Here is a 9,566-nt window from a genome sequence, read left to right on the forward strand (position 1 = left end):
TTTTTTCCTTCTGTATTTACCTTTATTATTGTTAGTTTCCTTTTTTGAGTTGTGTAATTGTTTCAACAACCGTAAAGCGTCTTTGAGTTTTTCGAAAAGCGCATTTAAATAAAAATGTCTCACTTTTATTGATGTGACAAGCGAGATTTCCGAGTGTGAAAAGGACAGTGTGAGTTTTCACTTTGAAAAGGCACATTCACGAGCTACACCATTCACTAACCAGGTCCATGATTATTTTAATTAAATTTACAAATTTGAAGGAAGTGCACGAGATGGACAGCAAACAAGGTCGATAAGTGAAACCGCACTGATCAGCTGATTGGTCACTGTTTAAAAACCTGAATTCTCTGCTTGTGTGCAGCATTAGCTTTAGCAGCTGACTCGACAATTCTACCTTGGAGACCGATACCATGTTTCCGGAAAAAGTGTTCCAAGTAATCAACGCTCCAACGGGGGAAAAAAATTGAGAATTCCATGAGTGTGAAAAGGCTTCTTAAAGGGATCCTCCACCGTTTTTACCGATGTGTCCTAAAACATTTGAAATGTCTTTATTAGAAGATCTATGCCTGACAAATCGCATTATTTTGCACCATAATTGTTTTATTAACTTTTCAAAATGGGACTACTTTACCGTTTAAAAGCCTGTGCGCCTCCATGTTGAAATTACATCATTGGTGACGCAAATCGTCCCTTTTAGTCCATTGAGTTCTATAGGAGTGAAGCATTCAGGATCATTTAGCGGCTTTCTCAGTCAAAATGACAACTTGTGCTGCTTATACATGACAAATGAAATGGTGTCTGAAATTAACTACAGTAACTTTTACTTTGAGCACTTTATTTGAGCTACTTTTTACTTGTACTTGAGTATTTTATATGACTTACTTGTACTTGTACTTATACAATTCCAGTCAAGTAATAGTACTTCTACTTAAGTAGGATATATCAGTACTCTTTACATACAGTACCTCTGTAAACAAGTATTGCAGGTGATGATGTATTTAATTGATGACGTGCGGCCAATGATGCTCATTGTTAGAGTTTTGAGATGCTCTCGTGTTCAGTGCCTGAGATTATACAGAGAGACAGAGTCAGAGGTTTTGCTTTGCTGAATCAATCAGTTAATCAATCAATGTATTAGAGATGAACAGAAAATGAATCAACAACAATATCAAGTCAATAGGAGAACAGGCACTCATCTCAAACACAGCTGTGGGCGTCAGGGTCGACTCACTCTATGTTGTTTTCTAGCAGGGGTTCTCAACATGGTCTCACCCTGGGACCTACATTTTGCCACGATTATTAAATCACGACCCACTTTTTTTTTTTTTTTTAGAATTCAACCAACCAAATTGAGTTTTTCAAAAATAGCTGTTGAAAAAAACGCATATATAATCTTTTTAGAAACATAAATCTATATATTTGCCTGTGCAACATGCATTTCACAGCATGCCTGTCAAAAATAAAAGTTTCTTTCCAAATAAAAGACAAATCCAATATGAGAGACATTAAATATTTACTTATTTTTGACCAGCTGTCCACGACCATGCACCCAGTACAGGCCCGCGACCCACCAGTTGAGAATCACTGTGTTTCTCCTCCCCTGGCTGGCACATGGCTGGGACATGTGTCTTCTTTTGTTATGATATTAAGTGATTGTCAGAGTCAAACATGAGCTCTACAAAGATAAAGACATACACAAAGTGAAGCCACAGTTTTCAAAAGCATTAGAAGATGTTTTACATTTACAAATCAAACGATCAGCTATTAGTTAGTTAAAGATGACATTTACAGTTGCTATAAAGCAATACAAATTATGTCCAAGATAAGTGATTTATTCATTATTATTTATTTCTCATTTAGGGGTCTATTGTGTCTGTTTATTTGATTTATTAGGTATATCTATGAGTTGTTTAATGTGTATTAAGTCTATTATTTAAAATAGAGTTATTCTCATTTGTTAATGATTTAGATTCTGTGCATTTGTGTCATTTTGTCCAGTTATTTATACCAAGATTTGTCTCATCGCTTACGTACTTGATTGTGTTTTTGTTAGATTTAAATGAAGTTTAAATTGTTCTGAAACTGTTTGTCCCTGTGCTGAAAAATGGCAGCTGACAAGTGGACCAGAATCAATTTTATGAATAGAATTATTGAATTTAAAGACGTGTGATAATAGTGTGTTGAAAAGGAAAACCATGAATGGTAATCAATTTCAACACTTTCCATCTCAATCTGAAATGAACTGTATATCTATGCATTGATCGCGTCAGGTGTTTGTCTTTGCTGTGTGAACAGACTAAGCTCCTCTACTCAGCTGTCATAATTTGTTAACGAGTCTTTTCAGGCAGTGGAAAAGAAGAAGATGAAGAAGAAGAAGGAGGAGGAGGAGGAGAAAAAAAGAGAAGACAGGAAAAAAAAGAAAGGAAAGCTCTTGAAGAGAGTGACTGAAAGCGAGAGGTCCGTCCATGAGGGAACCCAGGGGCGACATCACCCCGATTTCAGACCAGCCCGTGATGGCATCTCTGTATATTTTAATATTAATGGCTCCGCACAGCAAAGCCGTCTCTAAGCTCCGAGCCAACAGGTGCCACGGCCCCACTCGAGATCATTCACCACCAACCATCCACATTTACCTCCACCGGCCACAGAAGCCTGAGGATGAAGAGGATGAAGGCATAGTGAGGAGGGAAAGGGACATAAAGAGTGGAAAGGGGGACTTAGAGAGTCAGTCATCTCTTGCAAATAAGTTTTTGAGTCACTTTCCCCAGCGGGTCGATATTTCCCCCCCTTGAGAAAGAGATTGACTTTTGTTTGGAGTTTGTGAGAAGTGGGAATCAGAAGCGGGACAATGGGACTCCCCACGGCGTGAGGCTGAGAGGAGCCATCTCAAATCAGTCAGCCAGGGGACTGACTAATCCGTCCATTGTCCCTCCCCAGCCACCGGCCGCACATCAACACATTGGCCCCCCATTGTCCCCCACCCTCATGCAGCGGGATTTGCTCTCCCCAACAGCCAGTTTTGTCCACGGCAGTTCGAGCGGAAGTTTCTCACTGACAATTTGCCCCAAATAGATTTGTCAGAGCGTCCAACTGCACCGCACCGGCTCCTGGGTTCCTGCATGGGTTCTGGTGCTGCGTTGGTGTGTGTGTTGTTGTTTGCGTGTGTGTGCGTGGGAGGGTACACTAACGTGTTGAGGCTGTGGCGTGTGTGTGGAAGTGTGCGTGGGCTTGTCACGGATAACAGTAGAATGAGTGGGAGGGGATACGCACGGACGATTTTTAATGAGCGCGCTTTGGAGTGGTGCGTAAATACGCGTAAAATGCGTAAAAGGGACAAACCTCATCCAACAACAACATCATGACAAGTTGGTGTAGGAAAGATAATAAGATAAATTAAGATCATTTAATATGTTTACTGCAATTATTTGTTCTGATCAAATTTTGAATGGGTTCAATATTTAAAAATGTCCATATTTTTTTTTTTTTCATACATGAAAACAAAATCACATCGACAATGTGTTCATATCTAAAAAGTTACAAATCAAATAAATTCAACTTTATTTACATAATATATACGTATAGTGTCAAATACAACAATAATCATCTCAGACGCTTAAGGATTCTTAAAAATACTATATTTTCTAGGTTAACCTTTATCTATAGCTAGAAGAACCTCATCAACATGTAAAAATAAGACTCAAAATCATGTATCATTACATTCAGTTACATGTAAAACTTGTTATTGTTGTGAGACTTTTTATTCTAATGCAAATGTTTCAAATTGGTGGAAAAATACTGATGCAGGAGCACCTGTTCTGTTTCACCACAGTGTGTTAAATGCCACCATCCTCACTCTCCTGCTGCATTAAACACCCACAGGGATAATTACTGGGGGGGATATCCTCTCAATCACTTCCACTGGGAGCTACAAAGCAGTAAAAGCTCATAAGTAATTGGGCCCTCACCATTTTTGCACAGTTCATTTCCCATCATAGGCAAAAATGCAGTGTTTGTGTTTTTCCTCTTTGAGATCAATACTGCAATCTGCTTTACGACATTAGAGTGGTAAGATATAATTTACCCTGTTGGTTATATGGAAACTGCTATAAGTCAAAGACTGAGGTCGGATTAAATAAAGATAATGACCAAAAAAAAAGTGAGGGTTGTGTGTAATTCTTGTGTTATTAGAACAAACTCAAGGCTCGGGGGCCAAATTGGCCCGCATGAGAAAGAAAAAATTACTGAGAAAACAATAATCATTAAAAAACAAAATGCAGTTGTATATATCTTGGCCCCTCCAAATTTACAAACCCAATGAAATGTCACAATATTAGCAGGGGCCCGTGAGCCTATATCCCATGACTGCAGTCATTTTTAATCTCAAATTGTGCAAACAACTCGAAAGTTTTCTCAAATCCTGCAATTTCTCACAAACAACAGCACACAATTCCTCTAAATTACTCAGATGTGTCACAAAATCAAGGATTTTTGTAGTAAAGATCCTGCAGGGACTGATATTTATCATGCACTTGGTATTGTTTAGCTATTGTCAGTGCATGTATATAATTTATATGTTGAAGTGCAAACTATAGGGAATTATAGGCATATAAAATCTGCTGCCCACTTGGAATCAAACTTGCTCCATCTTTGGACCATAAATGAAAATGAGTTTGACACCCCTGGTCTAAGGGTATAAGCTGAGGTAAATCCTGGATTTGACCTTTATTCATGGGAAATGAGTGTTACCACTGTGCTAATGCAGGTTTCCCACAAAATCTTTTTTGATACAGAAATAGACGATTGTTTCTTTTATGTTGGTGTAGTACAGTTATTAGTTAGTTTGGTTGGTTGGTTATTTTGTTATGCTTTTTACAGTAGTTTGGTTCAAATATCTAATTTATTTCTGGTTTAATGTTAATAATATAGGCTTCCTTTAATCCCAATAATCCCCGATAATCTATTTTTAACCATTGGATTTCCACTCGTGACAATAGCACATAAACAAACCAGTCCACCAACTTATGAAGCAGGTGCACAGGTAACCCTGTATGTCAGATAAAGTCTATCTGAGCTGTCCGTGGTGCTGAAGGTAACCTTTTTTCTTACCTATTTAGATTTTGGACCAGTGGAAAACTAATTTTCTAAAAAACTCCTTCAAAAGAAGAATTCCTATTGTTGTTGCAGGGGTGATGGCTTTATTCTTTGCAAAAACTAAAACAAATTTGGACACCAGAGGGGTATTCCATAAAGGAGGGTTAACAAACTCTGAGTCTATCAAAAACTCTGGGTCAACATACACAACGATGGGAAACTCTGGGTATTGGATTCCATTACAGCTGGTATGAAGTGGGTCAATCAACCCTGAGAATGTAAACCTTAGGTTACTGACGTGCACACGCGATAAAAAGCCATCATCAATGGATCGACGATTACACAAACTACCATGGCAACCACCTGGAAGAGAGTAAGTTATTCACCCTGATGGGTGAAATAATCCAGTGTTTGAGAAATATGAGCCTGTTCTAAAGGTGTGTTCACACTGAACGCACCTTCAGTGACCATAGTGGCTTAAAATCACCTGTGATTAGTCGCGCTTTTTCGTCCCTTCATCACTTTATCGCTTCAGTGACGTGACAAGCGGGGAATAATATAAATGAAATGTGTTTGAGGAGACGTGGCAGCAGCATAGGATGGCTGCATAGAGAGTACTCCCGTTACACTGGCTATAAAGACAGTGACTGCCGCTTGATATCACATCATTTATATTGATTTTTAATGTAATATTGTCGCCAGAGTCATCTCGACGTCCAAAAAACATGTCATGAAAAGAAAAATGAAGTGGGACACAATCCCGCGACCCATGCATACCAAAAGCAGTGTCATAATTCACTGCATGCGCCATCATAACTTCAAAGTTGAATCAACTATAGATCAAACTGTCTTACAGTATAAAACAACAACTGAGCCTCAAAAGTGGATTCATTTAAATTGTCATCTCATCCTTTATATATTATCCACGCGTTTGTATCCATGGAACTTTACTACAGACGTCAGTAGGCGTTTTAATGCAGATCAACCTCTCAGTGACTTTCCCTAAATGCTCTGCATCCACAATGTTATAAAGAAAGCTACCGCTTGCACAAAAAAAAAAAAAACAAAAAAACATAAAGCAACACATTAGTAATGATGTGAGCACGTCTGTGGTTTGTGATGTTACTAATACGTTTCAGAGAAAAGTGTCAAGGTACATTAAAGTGTTCAGGTGGGCGGAGCCAGGTAGAAACCCAGGGTTTCTTCGATAAAACCTGCCAGCGACCAGGTTTAGTTCACGGACAATGTTGCCATGGTGACATACTCAGGGAAGAACATAGCTCGCGTTTAGGAATGGGATATTCAGAGTTTCCCTGAACATACTCAGAGTTTGAACATAACCCGCTTTATGGAATACCCCTCAGAACAACAAAATGCAACAATATCAAGGCCCAATTCTGTGTTTAGGAATTTAGAAGCCATTTTAAGGGGTTTCAGTGAGCACAGGATGATTGACAATCATGTTGTCGGCTGGTTTAAAAGGACGCACGGCTGCATGGTCCTTGAGTTCTCCCCATTATTTGCTCTCTGGAGCTTAGTGACTTCTCTCCAAAGCCAATTGGTTTACGCCTGACTGGTTAGGGGCCTGCACAGTGATAGCAGAGGATAAAGGATGGGTAAACTATAGGCCCCGGTTTGGTGATGGTCTACATCTTTAACAGTTAGACACCATTGAACACAAGTTAAACTTTAATCCTGTGGTATGATGACTATTATCTGTTTGATCTCAACAGGAAAACAATCATCAGGTGTGTTCAACTTTATTTGCAACGCCTCCTTATATCAAACCCAGCACATTGAGCATTTCTTAGAAGACGTTTTCCAGAGCTGATAAGACACTCATTATATTTACAGTAAGTGCAACAAAAAGGTGACCGTCATGATCATAGGGTCACAATATCAGAATATCATCCAATTAATGATTAATACAGGGGATTAATAAGGTGTTTAATTTGTTGTTTTGCAAAATTTTTGTCATTTTCCATATTTGTCTTTCAATTTTTGTGTTTGTTTTGCATTTTAATGGAATAATTGTGTGCATTGTTTTTGGTCATTTTGTGTATTTTTGTTGTCCCTTTGTAGATTTTCTTGTCATTGTGTGTATTTTATGTTAAGGGTCATTGAGTGTATTTTTGTTCTAGTTTTGTTTATTTCTCAGTTATTTGTGAATATTTATAGTTGCCTTATTGAGTAAATTTCTGTATTTTTTTTTTTTTTGTCCTTTTCTGCAATTCTTTATTTATTTTTTTCTTTTTTGGGTTTTTGTAACTATTTTGTGTACTTTTGCTGTTTTGTGTGTTTTCGGAGTCATTTTTGTGCGTTTACTTTTGGGGCCACACAAAATGAAACCGAGGGCTGCATGTGGCCCATGTCTGTTTAAGTGCGTTGGGAAAAATCGGAAACATGCAGGACTGAAGTCCTCCAGGACCAGATCTGATCTGATTTTGGCTGTGTTGGCTTTGGCCATAGATGTGTGGAAAATAAATACATCAAGAAATGAAAGTCTTTCTGCAGGCCAAAGTGTACATTCTGCCTATTTGTTTGTCCAACAAACCCCACCTGTAATACTCAACATGATAGGCCTGGAAAACAGTGTAGATTATTTGACTTTTAATATATAAATGTGACTTATTTATTATAAATGCAATAATATTAAAATTAATAATAATAATTATTACTGAAATCTCAAAACTTTTGTGGAGCCTTTCACTTTCCTCAATGTTATAGTATTACTCATTTTTTAAATTTAAGGTGTGTGTTATTTTTAAGGTCAATTAATGATGCATCAGTGAAAAATTCTGAATAATTGTCATTTTATCCACTTTTTTTGTTAATGAGTAGATGTAAAAACAGTGTTTTTCTTCTGAAATCTGTCTCATTCATTATTCTTTGAGAAGCTCCATCCTATATCCACATGCTGATGCAAAGTTCCCCTGAAAAACAGATACAAGGTGCACTGGCCCCCTATTGTCCGCCTCATTTCATTGACTGCTGAAGGAGAGGAGAGTCACTAATTCAAAAAAAAAAAAAAAGGGGTAAAGAAGGCAGCCTAGGCTACCATGATGTTGGTTATATTTGTGTAAAGGCTATCAGTGAATGACGAGGATTAGGACGAGTTAAGGAGATTATGTCACACATTCACCCACCCCGGCAGCCACCCACAGATACACACACACACACACACACACACACACACACACACACACACACACACGATACTGTTTTCACCTCTGGTTGTAGAGAAAGTTGTGCTGGTTTGCAGAGTAACGTGCTCCATGTGCCCCTGCAGGAAGCTCTAAGGAACATCATGGGATGGATTCCTCCTGCGGCCTGTTGACTAAAGGCCGCAGCCCACAGGTTGAAAGACGCAACAATGGCTAATTGCAATTAACTACGCCTCTCCGCCTCACCCCTGTCCCCTTAAATCGACACTTTGTGCGGCCATATGGCCCCCAGTGTACCGTGGGAATGAAGACAATTAAAAACGGAATATGGATTTCTAGAGCTGACGGGTGAAAGCGCAGCAAGCGACAAGGTCATGGTGTCAGTGAGCCAAAATCACCGTTATTATTATTATTATTATTATTATTATTATTATTATTATTATTAATTATCAATCTGCAGCGTTCATATAGGGAACAATACAATATAAAGGTTGTTGTTTATTTTTGTTGTCATTTTGTATTTGTCTCTGTTTTTGCATATTATTAGAGTCATTATGTGCATATTTTTGTTGTTGCATTGTGTGTGTGTTTTTTTTTTTTTTTTTGTAATTCGTTGTATTTTTGTTATTGCTTTATGTTTTGATTCATTTTGTGTATTTTTATTGTCATGTTTTAGGTTTTGTTTTTCTTTTGCTTATTTGTTTTGTTATTTTTGTGCCCGCCTTATTTGGTTTTGTTGTCAATTTTGTATTTGTCACTCATTTTGTGTGTTTTGAGTTCCTTTAGTGTGTTGTTAGAATCATTATGTGCATTATTTGTTGTTGCATTGTGTATTTTGTGTAATTCGGTGTATTTTTGTTATTGTTTCATGTTTTGAGTCATTTTGTACGTTTTTATTGTCATGTTTTTGGTTTTCTTTGTGGTTGCCTTATGTGGTTTGGCTGTATATTTGTGCATTTTTGTTGTCATTTTGTTTCTTTTTGTAATATTACATCATATTTTTTTTTGGTGATTTTGAGTTTCTGGCATAATTTTGTGTTTTCTTTCATTGGGGGCTGTAAACTATTAAATTGAGGACCACGTGTGGCCCGCGGGCCAACAGTTGCGCATGAGCGGAAGGCTGCATGTTTTATATTTCCATAAACTGATGTTTATTATAAATGAAATCTTCTCCTTGGGACATTGAGGTATGCATATAACTTATTGACTGTGCAAACGGTCATAAGTTGCGCTTTTATTTTGACAGGTAAATTGTGAAGAATGATTGGGACGCTATTTATTCAGCAAATGTGTGCGAGCAACACGTGTTAT

Source organism: Gouania willdenowi, chromosome 24 (genome assembly GCF_900634775.1).
Source record: "Gouania willdenowi chromosome 24, fGouWil2.1, whole genome shotgun sequence".
Lineage (NCBI taxonomy): Eukaryota > Metazoa > Chordata > Actinopteri > Blenniiformes > Gobiesocidae > Gouania > Gouania willdenowi.